The 15,685-nt window shown below is 33.0% G+C and overlaps 1 long non-coding RNA gene across 1 annotated transcript; it reads left to right on the top strand.

Annotated features, from left to right (window-relative positions):
* The first annotated feature begins 457 nt into the window (after window positions 1–457).
* On the top strand, window positions 458–14,089 carry LOC125371327. The gene is made up of 3 exons (XR_007217624.1): window positions 458–1,178; window positions 13,019–13,455; window positions 13,526–14,089. It is a non-coding gene; the product is annotated as an uncharacterized LOC125371327 (long non-coding RNA).
* The last annotated feature ends 1,596 nt before the right edge of the window (window positions 14,090–15,685 follow it).

Genomic DNA, 15,685 nt, shown 5'->3' with positions numbered 1-15,685 from the left:
CTTTATAAGAGATCATGCTCATAAAGGAGATATCCAACTAGAGTTCGTCCATCAAATGAGCAATTGGCATATATCTTAACTAAACCTATTGGTGTTTAGCAATTTTGCAAAATCAGAATAGCTCTTAGCATAGGAAATCAATTCAACTAAGTAACATTTGCTCATAAATAATAAATCAGTTTACCCATGTGTTATTATGTTATATTCCAATTGATTTATCTCTAATATTTTGATATAATTTTCATTATATTAATTATTGAGTCCTCTTGGATTATTCTTGGCACATTGTGTGAGGATTTGAAATTTGAAATTTTTGTTGTTGTTCAAAATTAGTTTTGCAAATCAATTCTAAGAATAAAAGCTTTCTTTTACATTACAAAAATATGAACAGATTTTGAACTGATGTTTTAGTAAAAAGAGGAGAAAGGACATGTCAAATAAGTGTGAAGGCTGACAAGGATGTAGGGTGTATAAGTGCACGGAAAAAGAGGTACGATTATCCAGATTCAAATTTAAAAAGGTTTACCCGTTGAATGATTGAAATCTTCATTTTACATATCCAAAACTCAGAAAAGGAAAATCTTAACATCTTTATTTGTATAAACTTTCTCTTTCAAAATCCTATATTTTAAATTTTTTCTCTCTTTCTCAACCCCAAATCTCTCAATACTCTTCCTCTTCGAAAAACTAGAAAATCCCTTCTTTCTCTGTATTCATCTCAACTCAATGGCAAGAAAAGCAAAGGATTCAAGCACCTCCACTACCTCAACCAAACAAATAAAATTAGAAAAGAAATCTCAAGTGCTTGAAATATTTATCCATATAGAAAAGTACAAGATGGTGCAGCCTTGAGTTTTTGACTGAAAGGTTTTTAGGGATAAAGCTATGAAGTTGAAGGAATGGTTCAAGTTTCAAGGCTGGGTTCTGTTTATACAAATCAAAGAGAAATTTCATGAAGATCTCACTTTAGAGTTCTATAGGTCGGTCACAAAAATAACAGATGAGGTATGGGTAAGCATAAACAAGGAGCCAAAAGAAATCACTCCAACCTTGCTAGGAAAAGTTCTAGGCTTGCTGGTGGATGGAGCAATTAATCATTGAGCATACTTCTGACAAGAGTATTCTTGGGTATGATAAAAAGAGATTTATTAAAGAGCTAAGAGCAAATCAACATACAGGTAAGGAATTTTCAATTGATTCATAACTTAATGTTTCATTTCAAGATTGGTAGTTTGGATTATGTTACTAAACTGGATTTGAAAATCATGTGGCACGTAGCCAGGAAGTAGAAATTAAATCTTCCTTACTGTTAAATGTGATGAATAACCTAAATCTTAGAAGTGGTATGCTATATAGTATGTATCTCACCTTTCTGTTTAAGCATTTTGGTTTCCCTATCAAAGAAGGCACAAAATTAAAGTCTAGTAATGTGTTTGGGAAGTTTACCATGAACAATAGTAAATCGAGCCAACAATGAAGTTGAGCTGCTTGAAACAAAATGGGAAAATCTCAAAGGACCAAGAGAGGTAAAGAAGAAAAAGACTAGAGTAAATAGATAGCTAAGAATGTCAAACCTCATATCACGTAGCCGAGATGGACATTTAAAATCAAACACTTACTAATTTTTTTTGTTAAGTTGAATTATAACATATACTTCAAAATATATATATATATATATATATCTTCACAGTTACAAGTCATTTTCTCATTACTTTGGGTCTCTCATTTTCTATTTTTATTGGCATTACTATGTAACAATGTATTTGAAATTCTAATTATGAAAAATAGATAATATTTTTCTAATAGGATATTTCAATTCAATGGCTATAACTAGAAATGTCTTTATTAAACATTATTAAATAAGTTAATATACAAAGTTTGCCTTTAAACATTAACTTTATAATATAGTCTTTTACATGTACATAACTACCGTGGTATGAAATAAGGATGAACATTTATGTACAAGTTACAGTGAGTATGTATATGACTCATCAGATGAGAAATGTTGGCCAACCTTACTCTTGCCTTTAATCACACTTACTAGCTCAACCATCTATTATCAAGTCTTGCTTCCTGAATAAAATTTATGAAATGAGTAGAATTGAGTATAAAAATACTTAGTTAATAGATACACAAGCAGAAAACAATTTAGATAACTGTGTAAGCAGAAGAAGACCATATAATTATACGAAATATATAACGTTGTGAATCAAATTCTTGAGGCAATTAATCTTTCTCAAGCAAGAAAATACCACTACATAATTTATTCTAACACTCAATATAAAATAGCAATACTAATTATCAACATCATATACTTTAAATGGTATAAAAAAGTCTCATAGATTTTAACCATCCTCATAACAATTATCACCAATCAGCCATCATATCAAAAACCCACTCTAGGCGCACTTGATGGCTAACCCTTTCTCTACATTAGCACGGTGCGGCCCTTCTCCCCTCACCGGCCTGCAATCAAGTGCCCCGTTGTCTAATGCGCATTAACAACCATAAACAAATCACATGTGCATATATATCAATCTCGGTAAATTTTAAACACATCACTGTGAGGAGGCATTTCTTGAAAGCAAAATACACTTTCACTTGCTCAAAGGCATTGGATGAACGCTCTTTTTAACATTAAAATGAAACTATATCAGACTGCCCCATAATTGTGAAATATAAGTAATGTGTAATCGATAAATTTAAGGCTATCAATTTTTGTGCTCATCAAGGAAAAGCTAAGATCTTTAATTGACATTATATATTGATTAATTAGGCCAACTAAAAGCTGAAATATTCTTGTTGTTGAAATGTAAAATCATCACATGTAAAATCCAACACAAACAACCTACTTCTAATAATTATACTTTAAATTTGTAAAACCAATTGAATATATTTTGAAATAAGTACCAATCTGAAATTTAATAAGCTTAAAATAACAACTTTAAGTTTTTTTTTTCCAAGTTCAATATTTAGCTTTCAAATTAAAGAAATCAACTTTTCAAGGGCTTGATATCTACTCACCGAAAGTGGCATTTAGTTTTACCCAACCAGCTCCACAAAATATCTACCTTGCACTTCGACTTCTTTTTTTTTGCTTTTTTCAACACCTAATTCATAAATTTCACTTAGAATTCAACAAAATAATAAGTCTCTATGCTCTCTTATCATGCAGCCCCCAAATGATATGCAAACTATGGTTTTAAATTCAATCTTACATTCCCATCTCAACAACTATAATGTCACAGATTTTGGGGCCAATTTTGAAAAATTGTTAGAAATTGCACATGAGGTATTTGAGGCTGATCTTTTGTATACTTCTAGGTATTTTAGTCTATAACATGCAAAAAAAGTTTCACTTAAATTAGATAACTATAGGAGTTAAGCATAATTTAACATGACCAGCTCAAACTATTGTGACAGTATAAGCAATAGACTGTCTGATTCCATAAAGATAGAGATAGAACTAGCACAAATGTAAAATTGTAAAGTCATAAAGGACTGTCTAAAGTTTCCTACGCATTAAGCCACACCTAATTTGGAGTTTTCTAGCTCAAGATATGAAATAAATACACAGACTGAAAAATTAGAAAAATCCAACTCGAGAATGCAGCTCACCAATCCTAACTCAAATCAATCAAAACTCTTATAATACTTATGAAATAAAACCTTAAAGCCTTTATAGATATAGATTATGGCCAACAAAGTGCTTAAATCTTGAAATTCCTCTTGGCAAAGATTAGACTAGGTATTTTAATGAAGAAACTCTCTCAATTCATCTCTTTTCTTTTCTAATGTTAAATGTGTGTGTGTGTACATATATGTATCTGGAGACTTAGGAGTGGAGAGTGGGTGATTCCAGACATATTTTAGGATAGGATTAGTTGTAAAATATCCCCTTAGGTCCTTAATGAATTGTTCATATTACTTATGAATCCTCTAACTTTTATTCTTTCATACTAATTCAATCCACCATCTTTCTTTCATTTCAATTAAGCCCCAATATTATTTATTATTAAACATACTTAAATACTACCTTAATTCAATTAAGATACTATAGGAAAATGCAATATTAAAAGGGCAAATACATACTTAGACTACGGGTGTGACAAAGAATCCGACAACAGGGAGGGAAACAAGGAATCAAAAAAATGAAGAACCCATTAATAAAGAAGGGAAGTCTGTAGAGAAGACCGAGGTATCCAAAGAAGAGAAAAATGATGAGATGATTAACTTGAATGAGGAATTTTTTGCCAGACTAGAGCAACATGACCTAATTGGAAAGGAAATGCTCAAACTGGTCAAAGGGAACTCATACCAATATATGTCTAAGAGGAATCGAAGAAACTAAGAGTCGATGTCCCAAAGATCATGAAAAATCTAATATGAGTCGGTGAAATCATATGACTCAGAAAGGAGCCCTAACTTCACTGAGAAGGAAAGAGAAGAAATAGAAAGAAAGAGCAAGGTTGAGGTAGATGTATGTGTTGTAGATTCAAATGGTCAAAACTTGGTAAGCAACTTAATGAATTTGCTCCTTGCTGCTCTCACTAGTCATCTAAATGCACTGTTAAACCAACAGTACTACATGGAACTTGATCCTAGCTCAGATGTCTATCCCTTGCTAAAGGACACTAAAAATAAGCAAAATAAGTTAAAAAGGATTGTCTCCTCCCTTGAGATGAACCTAAAAGAAGAATTCCAACAGTTAAGTCTATGGTAGCTAAAGACTTCAAGAAAAGTATGGAAAGTCAGGCATCGATGTGGAAGGAGATGTCGGACATCACTGAAGGACTTAGGCATCTTCCATCTCAGACTAGAAAGAAGTCTATAGAGGAAGCTAATGTAGATGGGAAGAAGCAAAAAGGGAAAGCATATGAAGTCGAACATCTAGTCAGCTCAACTGAGGAAGAGAAACATGAGAAGAAAATTAAGCTTGAGATGGTCAAGCCTGGAGAAGATGAGGAAAAAGAGAAGGGTGGCAAGAGCACCAAGGTCTCTAAGACCACCAGACAGAGCAAGAAAGCCTAAATGTGCCTAAGTCTATCCTTCGTAGTTAACTTATTCTTTTCTTCTTCATTTTTAGAACTAAGTTTTTTTAATCCTTTGAAAATCTAAACAATCTTATGCTTATCAATGCTAAGTATCCTTCTTTTTTTTTTGATGACAAAAGGAGAGAAAAAATGTGTTGAAGTGGATAAGCTCAAGAGGAATTATCTAAATTTTCTTTTTTGCAGGAACCACTATAAGCATCTGCTCAAGGGGAGCATGCTTTAAAACAATGAACAATTTGAATATTTTAGTTAATCTATTGTCAGCATGGGCTAGTTGTTATATGTGAATGATTGTGCTATTAGTTTTGGTCATCTTGCATATTATGAATGAGATTGAATATAGGTTATATACATCTTGTTCAAGTATCTATCTTACAAGATGAGAAGTACAACATCTAATCGAGCAGTTAGATTTCTACTATGTGTAAAATTTGCCTATGCTGCTTTACTTTTGCAATAATACTTGATTTCAAATTAGGTTTTTTATCATCATAAGAAAGGGGAGATTGTTAGCCCTAAGAAGCTAATGATCTAATTTCTTTTTTAACAACTAATGATCTAAATTTTGATGGGTAACAAAACTATATACTGTATATATAGATGTCTAACAATGTAGGTTGAACTGGATCACATTATTGGAGTAGAAGAGCTCCATCAGATACCTATTTTAGTTAAGATAAATTAGCAATGCACTCCATAAGAAGTCTATATCAAAAGGCAATCTCCATTAAGAAATGTACGTGTCTTAGATATCTTGTTAAATGGATGAGATGTCTTTTTCAAAATAAAATAAGCCATTTTTGCACATTATAAGATTTCAAATCTTCTTCTGATTTTAAATTATGGAAAGATATAATTTGACTTTCAAAGTGATTCAGAAAACATAAAATCTTATTTCTTTCTAAAATCATACTTTTAAGGTATCTGTTTTGGATCAGATTTTTGTTTGATATCTTTGAGGTTTCCACCTATTATGTGAATTGACACATTAGTTTTTACACACTTACATACTCCTCACAGATGTCCAAACGGCTAGTTCAGATTAGGTGAAGTAAAAGCAATCTCAACTGTCAACTTGAGTTATTTGTCATAGTGATAAACTTTTCTAATAGTGTGTTACTATCTAAATGATAGATAGGGACAAAAAATGTAAGATGTCTAAATCAGCAGTTGTAGAGAGATTTTAAACAAAAACTAAAATGATTTCTTTATACATATTTAAATATTGTTTTTAATGACTAGTTTTTTTAATTGCTCTATAAATATAAGACTCACCTACCAAAATCAATAAAGAAAGAATTGCATTTACTTCAAAATCCTCAAGAGCTAAAAGTTGCATTTATCATTCTTCATCTACTTCTTTTTTCATTCTTGAGTATTTATATTTATTGCTTTTCAAAACCAGTTCTCCTTGCATTTATTTTACACTTAATCTATATAGAAATTCTGTATGTGTTCATTTTTATTTTCAAAGAAAAATTCTCTTGTTAAGGTTGTCAAGCACCATGTAGTAAAGCTTCAAAGTTTGTAGGGTGACACAACCTCCTTTGTCAAAGTCTATGAGAGGTCCATTTGCACCTATTGAAGCAACTGATAGGTTGGCAAAAGCCTAATAATTTCTGTGGAATAGTTAAAGAGGGGATATCTCGAACTATATTAGGTGTTTTAGTACTAGACATTGTAAGATTTAATCTCTAGCTATTAATAGAGTCAAAATAGTGAAGATAATCTTGGAGTATGATCCTTAAGGACTGGATGTAGGTCTTTGTACCGAACTAGAATAAATACTTAGATTAATCTTTATTTAATTTATAAGATATCTATCTTCAAAATCTGATTAGCCGTCAGACTGCTATTAAGTTCAATAATTGTTGATTCAGACATGTAACAGTTCTCAAGAATATTTGCATCTCATCTCTCTCACATATTCAAAGAAATAAATTATATAAGCTACTGCAATTAAGGTATAAGTTGAAGTAACTGGCTTACTGTTGTATGTATCTAACAATCAGCTCATGAAGCTTAGCTAGATATCTATACGATGAGCATCAACCTCATAATCAAACTTCTGCTAAGTTTTGTCATACACATAACATATCATTTGTTTCATTTAAGCCATAAATTTTTTAAGAAGTCCAATTCACCACCACCACCCCCCTTGGACGTTTATTCCACACTTTTATAATTGATTCACAAGATTGTTGGTTGTTGGAAGCTAGCACTTTTCCATCGACGTCTCCTCTCTTTCTCTCTCCTTAAGAATTTAAGAATCAATACTTGAAAACACTTGTATGGGTACAATTAGGGGTTGGATACTTAGGTAGTTAAGTGATCCAAATCAATTTGATTTTTCCATCAAATAACAATTTGAAGCCCCTTAATGCAGACTTTATCGTAATCTCGAGATATGTATTTTTAAATAAGAATGCTAGCAATAATTTCTATTTGTCACTCTCTTAGACAATTGCTCTCTTATTAATCTATGTCATCTAACTTTTCAATCTAATAACTTACTATCTATTTAGTAAGTTAATCTTAAGCTTTCTATTTATTTTTTATTTAGAAATATTACACTCTTATAGTTATATTCTCTTAATAAAAAAAATATATTAAATTATTTAAAATAAAAAATATTATTATTCATAATAGTTAATATTTTTAAACTAAAATCAAAATAGTGAATTTACTAAGAAAGAGAATATAAAGTAACTTTAACTTATTGAATGGATAGCAAGTTATTCAGCTGAAAAGTTAGATGGAGTGGACCAATAAGAGAGCAATTGTCTAAGAGATAAATATAAAAATATATAATTATAGTTTTAGTATAAAAAGCTCAAATCCAAATTATTATTTTAAAATATAATTAGATTTTATAAATAATAAAATATCTAAATAAATATATAAAAAGAGAGAATAAATATACTACCCATTAGCCTATTAACCCATTTAAATAAACATGTTTATTTGTGTTACTCGCAAATTAAGCAGATCAACCCGTTTAAACTTAATTCTTTTCCGTGTCACTAACAAATTACCCAACATATTTAAGTCTTAGCCCCTTAAGGTCAATCTTGAACTAATTAGACTTTTAACCAATATTGAATATTTTAGTCTCTACTATAGTAAGTTGATTAGAATCATCAACATCATGATCAAGTATATCTAACTACGCTTGAAAGTCATTTTGTAAACCTTTTGTTCTTATTCAACTAAATTAGCTTGTGTGTTAATAATAATTGATACAGTCTGAACTAGATCGATAACTGTATAATTAACTTGGAGATCTCTTGGATGTCTGTCATAAGACAAGTTAGAGTACTCATGTATGATGCTTGGAAAACCACTCGATGCTTAAGCTATTATTTGACTAAGGGCTTGGATAAAGTGTGTAAAGGATTGGAATTGCATTACCTGGTGAATGATACTTGATTGAGTATTTATAGTGCTAGCTTGTAGGTGAAGTCAGTGGTGGGCAGTGGTCTCTAAAATAGGTGGAGCGGGGCACATTTGCCTATTTCTTTGTGCGCTATGGATATGTCTATACATTATTTGAGATGGTGATCTAGACATGGATATATGTCATGCCGAGTTCCCTATTTGGTGAGCTAGCAGTGGTTAGCTTAAGAGATCCTTAATTTGCTAGGTATGTATCATATGTCCCCCCCGTAAGGTCCGAGTTAAAGGCTCAGTAAGTCATATAACTAGAATATGAACCGATTGGGTTTTTAGGCAACAACATTTGGTATTGGGTTTTGAAATTTGAAAAGACTAACCATCAATACCTTTTAACATTTTAGACGATAAGTGTGTCTTGCATTAATTGCTCCTCGTGTTATATATACCGCATGTTTTCATATTTACCTACTTTTTTATTTTTTATTTATTTGCTTTCTTACTTGGGCTTTCCTTTATTTCCTTCTACTAGTAATTTCTCTCATATGCTCTGCCATCTTTTTTCTTGTCCTCTATTCTTGCGTTTTACCCATAGCTTCTTGAACAGAAGTTCCTTACTAATGTACTTTGGGTTTCGATATAACAACGTTGATAGGCTCTTTATGCAACCTACACCTAAGGCAGTGAACCTACCGATGCAGCCTAGCACTAGTGAGTATCAAGGTCGTATCCCTGGAGATCGGGTGAACCTAGAGTTACTACTGCTTGCTATGTTATCTAGTCTGAAATAGGGTGTGAAAGTTCTAACATACCAGCTAATGGTTATGAGTGCAATTAAGTAAATGAAGGACAACAATGGACAATTAAAAGACAATTGTAAAGAGAGAAATAAATCCAAAAGGGAGCCTAAGTGATGGAATTCTAAAGATGAATTTTATGGATTGCCGATCTTGCTTACCCGTGCCTAAATCCTAAATTGAATCCCGGTTCCTCTCTCGAGCTTACCGGATTCCTAAACCTGCACTAACCTAATGGAATCTCTTCCTATCAGATTACTACAAATTAGCATTAAGTATGATTTAAGACTATTAAGAGTTGTTAGTTCTTAATCCGGCGAGTAAATCAACCTCATCTCTAAGTGTTAACTACTAGTCCTTACTATTCAAAATCTAGTTGTAACAAGCATTTCTCAATGTCAAGAAACAACCTAATAAACCATTAATCCAACGTCTCAAATTAACTGCATCAAACTTTTATTACTGAATAGCAAGAAGATTGCAAGAATGACAATTAAAAAAAAAGCTAACAATTAAGCATAATCCATCAACAAAGGTGAACCCTAATGGATTCAAAAGATCTAGCTGCTCATGTTCATAGTCAAAGCAATTAAAGAACAAAATAAGGAAAAACAAATTAAAGGTATGTACACCCTTCTCTTTTAAGCTGAATGAGAAACCCTAAATTTGCAAATTCAAAATCTCAAACCCTAGTTGCCTCTTGAATGCTCCCAAAGTTTGTCTTGATCTTCAATTCGATGTTGGAATAAGTGGAATCCCCCCTTCAATTGATGAAAATTGATCTCTCCCGGTCTACAATTGAGGTATAGGAAATATTTGATTAAGTGTGTGTCTTGGAATTGAGTCCAAAAATTGTCCTCCTCAATTAGAATTCAAAATCGCCTATATAGTTGATTCTGTTGTCTTTGAGCCACCAGGCCGTGCCAGTTGATCCACCACGAGGGCCGTCTTTGGAGGCCGTGGTGGCTACGAAGTCGTCAAATGGCACAATTGGGGATAGCCTCTTGATAATTCAGCCGTAAGTGCTCAACCCTCGGGGTGCTTGTTCTCGCCCAATTTGATGGATTTTGCTCCGTAACGTATTTCCCTCGATTGCTGATGGTGTCCTTCAAATGACTCAAACGAAAAGTGGAAACAAAAGATGTGATTCTAGCATGCGGGATAATCATGCATAAAAATGTGAACAATCGGGCATGAAAACATGTGTAGTATGATGCTTATCAAATTACCCCATACTTAAACTTTTGCTTGTCCTCAAGCAATTTACAACTCACTCCTCAAAAGATATCAAATAACTCAATCAGCTGCATTGCAGGAGGTTAGCTCAAAACAAATTTCAAAACTCCGTAATGATTTTTCCCAAAATCCCCAAATCACTAAATCCTTAAGAGAAAGAGCAAACTTAATAAAGTTGCTAAAGTTAAAGTGATAAACCATCTAAATTAAGAAATTGAGAATCATGCCTCACAAGATATCACTCAAAACACACAAGTGTATATAGGTGAAAGAAGATCGCCAAGCTCTCAACGCAAAAATACAGAAAAAGTGCTTACCATAGGCTTGCTTATGGATTCAATCTCCACTACTACGAAATAATCAATAATCATGATCAAAGGGTCTTGAGCCATGTTGTAATGGGGTTAAGGTAAGGTACGTATAAATATGGAAAGTAGGCTACAAGTTGCTAGAAGTTAAGCAAGTAATGCAAGAAAGTAATGAAGGATCAAGTGCTATACCACATGTTTTCATATTTACCTACTTTTGGCTTTTTTTATTTATTTATGCTCTACTTCTGTCGGGCTTTCCTTCCGTTTTCTAGTAATTTCTCTATGTGCTCTTGCCATCTTTTTCGTGTCTGTTCTATTCTTGCGTTTTACCCATAGCTTCTTGAACAGAAGTTCCTTACTAATGTACTTTGGGTTTCGATATAACAACGTCAAGGCTCTTTGCTTATTTGCTTAGGAAATAGTAAGTTCTTCTTTTCTTTTCAAATTGTCGATTGATCACTAAAATCTTTACCTGCATGTGCACATGGCAATTGCAGTATAGGATTATAAAATCAAGATCGAATGCACGAGGATAACTCAACTGTAATATAACAGTCTAAGAAAGTGTATGAAACAATTATGAAGCTTATAGTGAAATTATTGAAAACTTAAAGAAATAGATTTTAGAATATTAGAGATATGAGTTTCATCTAATGGAACTAATCATGAATATCAATTCTAGAATTTATTCTCGGATGCAATTGTTTCAAAAATATGTCAAGTTTTTTTAAGCTATTAACTTGTATCTAATTAAGCAATCGTCGATTCTCAAGGACAAATTTCTAACTAAACTAATTAAACAATAATTCTTGCATCATAATAAATAAATATATTTCTTTACATAATTCATTATGTCTATTTTTATAGATCTAGATATGTATTTCTCATTTTCATCATACAAATCCCAAAATAAAAATACTATGGTGGCTAATCAAAGCATTCATAATAATCTTAAGAAGAATAAATAAAAAATAAACAAACTCTATATTGAATCTATAATCAAATCCAATTGATTACATCCTTCTATCTAGATTGAGAATTTAGTTATTCATGGATATGAAACAATAAATACAAGGAAAACTAAAAGAAATATAATTAAGAAAGAGTTAAAGCAAATACTACTTTGAATCGTGAAAGTTAGATGGCTTCCTTGGATCTTGTAGCCAAATCTTAAATCTTCCTTCAAAATTATGTATCTCTCTCTAAAAACTGTCTAACCTTATCCTTCTTACTAGAAATACCTCTACTAATATTTATATAGCCTTACACTAATAAAAGTACATAAAAACCATAAAATACAAAAAATAAAACTTAAAATCAGAGTGCTAAATTTGCGCCCCCCTGCGACCTCACGGGAGTCCCACGCTCGCGGTAGTAGATTTCTTCTTCATGCGACCTAGTGGTAAGAGCTGCAACCTCGCGGGTAGTCTATCTTTGTTGATGTGTTTCCAATATACTCTTTCTGTTTCTAAGCCCTTTTAATCGTTCTTACTTATTTAATAAAATCCAAAATTTCTTTCTTTTCCTAAAATTATTTGAAATTACAAATAACTCAACCAAGTAAATAAATTCATAAATCTCATTCAAATCACCATAGAATTAACATAATTAACCATATAAAGCACTAATTTATTATGCCTTAAATGAGTATATCATCAATTCCTTGTGGTTTTTATTCGTTTCATTTTTTATGTAGAAAATTATAAGGATGGGTTCTGAGATCGCCTTTAGTGACAGCGAGGAGAAATTGAGTAATTCATCTGAGCGTAAAGGATAAACTTGACTAACATGATACTTAGGGAGTAAGCCTAGTGTTGATCACTTTAGTTTGCAAAGCGGTCAGCAGATTTTTACAAATCTTCCTGAGTTTGTGAAAAATTAGAAAAGACAGTTTTTATTATGACCCATGAGTCTAGGTAGGGAGAGGTACCTAACACATGGGTTTCTTTGCCAACTGTCCTAATAGATGCCGCTATTCTAAAAAGGAGGAAACGATTAGGGTTCACTTTCTAGAGTTAGAACCTTTAGACCTTAGGGATCTCCTAAGCGTTCATTACTTCAAAAAACCCTACAAGAGACAAAATCGGAAAAAGAAATTCATGGTTAGGGGAAGAATTTTTGGGCAATCTTCATATTTTCAGAAACTCAAGAGTATTAATTTTAATTATGCTAGAGATGTGTGTTTTCCGTACTTTGTATTAATTTCCTTTCTCTTTATATTTTTCAGAGATGGTGAACATGAGGAAGCTGATAGAGCAATGGAAGAAGAAAAATCAAAGAAAATAATCATACTCCGTTGATGCCGCCAAGAATGTGACTAAGGCAAGCCACTCCAAGGCTGGTGACGCAACCAATGTAGCTCGCTCTCCCCCTTTGTCTTAACCGGAGCAGGAGAGTGGGCAAAAACAATATGAAAAAAGAGCAAGTTGTCTCTTTCGAGCATCTTGCTAAGATGAGAAAATCTTATATTGCTACTAACGAGGTTGTAGATGAGCTCGGCTATTTTCAGAATAGTCTCCTGAAGGTGTTTGGAGAGGAGGCCTCTGTTCATACACCAAAGGTTACATTCGAGGTGCTATACAACTGCAGCCTTCGAACCAAGAGAGGCTTTAGAATATGCCTGATGGTGATCAGCTGGGAGGCTCGTATGCCATTACGCTTGAGGTATACAGACCTCTTATACATTTATACTTTGTTCCCTTTAGCAAAATCTAATTATGCAACATTAGTTCAGGTGGCCTACCAATTCATGGAGCTAAAGAGGAGACAACAAGACAAGTTAAAAGCCTGGGATCAAGAGCTCACCTCGTTCAAAAAGGTAGAGCAGATCAGAAGTCTAAAGTAGACAACATTCTCAATGCTTATGAGCAAAAAAAGATGCTAACTCGGCATCATGCTGCCTTGGATGAGAAGGATTAGAGGATCTCTAGCCTCAAAGCTAATCTTGTGGCTAAGTGGGCTAAGCTAGAGCAAGAGAAGTAAGGGCAAGCTGATGACGCTGTGAAGATGGCGTGGTCCCTTGTGGGATATCAAACGAAGCTTATTTGCGAGCTCTCTTGTAAATATTTGATTTGTGACTTCTTGTGCATCAACGACATTTACCCTAATGACGATGATGTTGAGCCTTAGCTCTTATTTTCGATCCTTCGGGTCCTACTCCTGCTAATCTTGAAAATGCACTTTCTATAGATGATTATTTAGCTAATCTTGCAACTGACACTGCTACTTAAACAAAGTAGTACTTCTTCTATTATACTACTTTTTTTAATTTTATTTGGTTTAATGAAACTTTTCTTTCCATACTCTTATGATTTTCATTGCCTTATCAACGAGTTATCTCCCAACTTGTTGTTAGAGAACCTTAAGTAGATCGACTTTTTAGCAAAGCTATACTTAAACTGGTTATAATTACAATTTGCTCAATTGACTCTACATTACAACCATTGATTGTAGCAAGCTCTATTTGGAGCGTTTTATTAAATCGTCGAGTTATGCTGAATTCTTTAAAATTGGTTTGTCAATTATGCTCAAGTAATTTAATATTGTTTTATGAACCGATCTTAAGCATTTTATGTTAGGTGAGTTGTACTCAAGCGCTTCCTGATTGCATTAATAGGATATGCTCAAGCATATATTTAAAATTTGGTGAGCTATGCTCGAGCTCTGAATGATTTGGCGAGCCATGCTCGAGCTTTTAATAATTTGTTAGGATATGCTCATGCTACCTATTATAATATGGCAGACTATGCTCAAGCTACCTATTATAATATGGTGAGCTATGCTTAAGCACTTTTTTTATAATACGGGGAGCTGTGCTCAAGCACTTTTTATTATAATTTGATGAGCCATGTTCAAGTACTTCTTAATTTATGTAAATGCTATAAATTATAGAATCCTAGGGCCCTTAGTTGCCCTTAGGTGGAGATCTCATTACTGATCATTATATATACATTCGGGTGTGAGCTTTGCTCAAGCCTTTATAGAATTAAAAAGACTAAAAGGATAACAATTGGGCGAGCTATGCTCAAGCCATTTAGGGAATGTAATTAGCTAGTGGCAGTGCCCTTTTTAAGGATAGTATTTCTTCATATTGTCCAAGTTCCACGTTCTGGGTAGGGTCTTTCCATGCATGTCTTATAGCTTGTAAGCTCCAAATTTTAATACTTTTGAAATCTTGGATGGTCCCTCCAAGTTAGGCTATAATTTTCCATTGCCTGCATTATTCTTAACTATCTCAGTCTTTCGGAGTACTAGCTTGCCTTCTTTGAATAGTCATTCGTTGACTTTCAGATTGTGATACTTTGAGATCTTCTATTTGTAGGTTGTCATCCATTCATTTGCTTGCTCTCTAAGTTCCTCAATAAGATTGAGATTTGCTCGTAGCTCTACTTTGTTTGTGCTTGACGTGGCATGATGAGTCGTATAGCTTAAAAATTGAGCTTTATGGGAATAATAGTGTAGGAATGTAAGATCAGATTTGGTCAAGTAGTAGTTAGAGATATGTGTAGATACGGGTTTGAATAGAAATGAGTTTGAATAGGTTAAGAAGTAGTTAGTTTGTTATAGTATTTGTAGCTAACAGAAATGTATTTATATCACAACAAGCTGTAGAAGAGTTTTTGAATAAAGAAAATAACTTCTCTTCATATCTAATTTAGGGTTTACGGCTTTACATGGTATTAGAGCCACCCGGAAAAATTCCTAAATCAAATTACGTATTTCTCATCTGAAAATGAGTTCCGAAACACCTCAACCTATTATCATACAACATGAGAATGTCAATTTTCCTACAAGCGTGATTATTAATGAAACCAATTATCATCTATGGTCTCAGTTAATGGAGATGCGCATTGGAGCACGTAACAAGATTGGTTTTCTCACTGGTAGCGAGACG

This window comes from Ricinus communis, chromosome 10 (genome assembly GCF_019578655.1).
Source record: "Ricinus communis isolate WT05 ecotype wild-type chromosome 10, ASM1957865v1, whole genome shotgun sequence".
Taxonomy (NCBI): domain Eukaryota; kingdom Viridiplantae; phylum Streptophyta; class Magnoliopsida; order Malpighiales; family Euphorbiaceae; genus Ricinus; species Ricinus communis.
The sequence above is the reverse complement of the archived record's forward strand: the minus strand, read 5'-3'. Positions and strand labels throughout refer to the sequence as shown.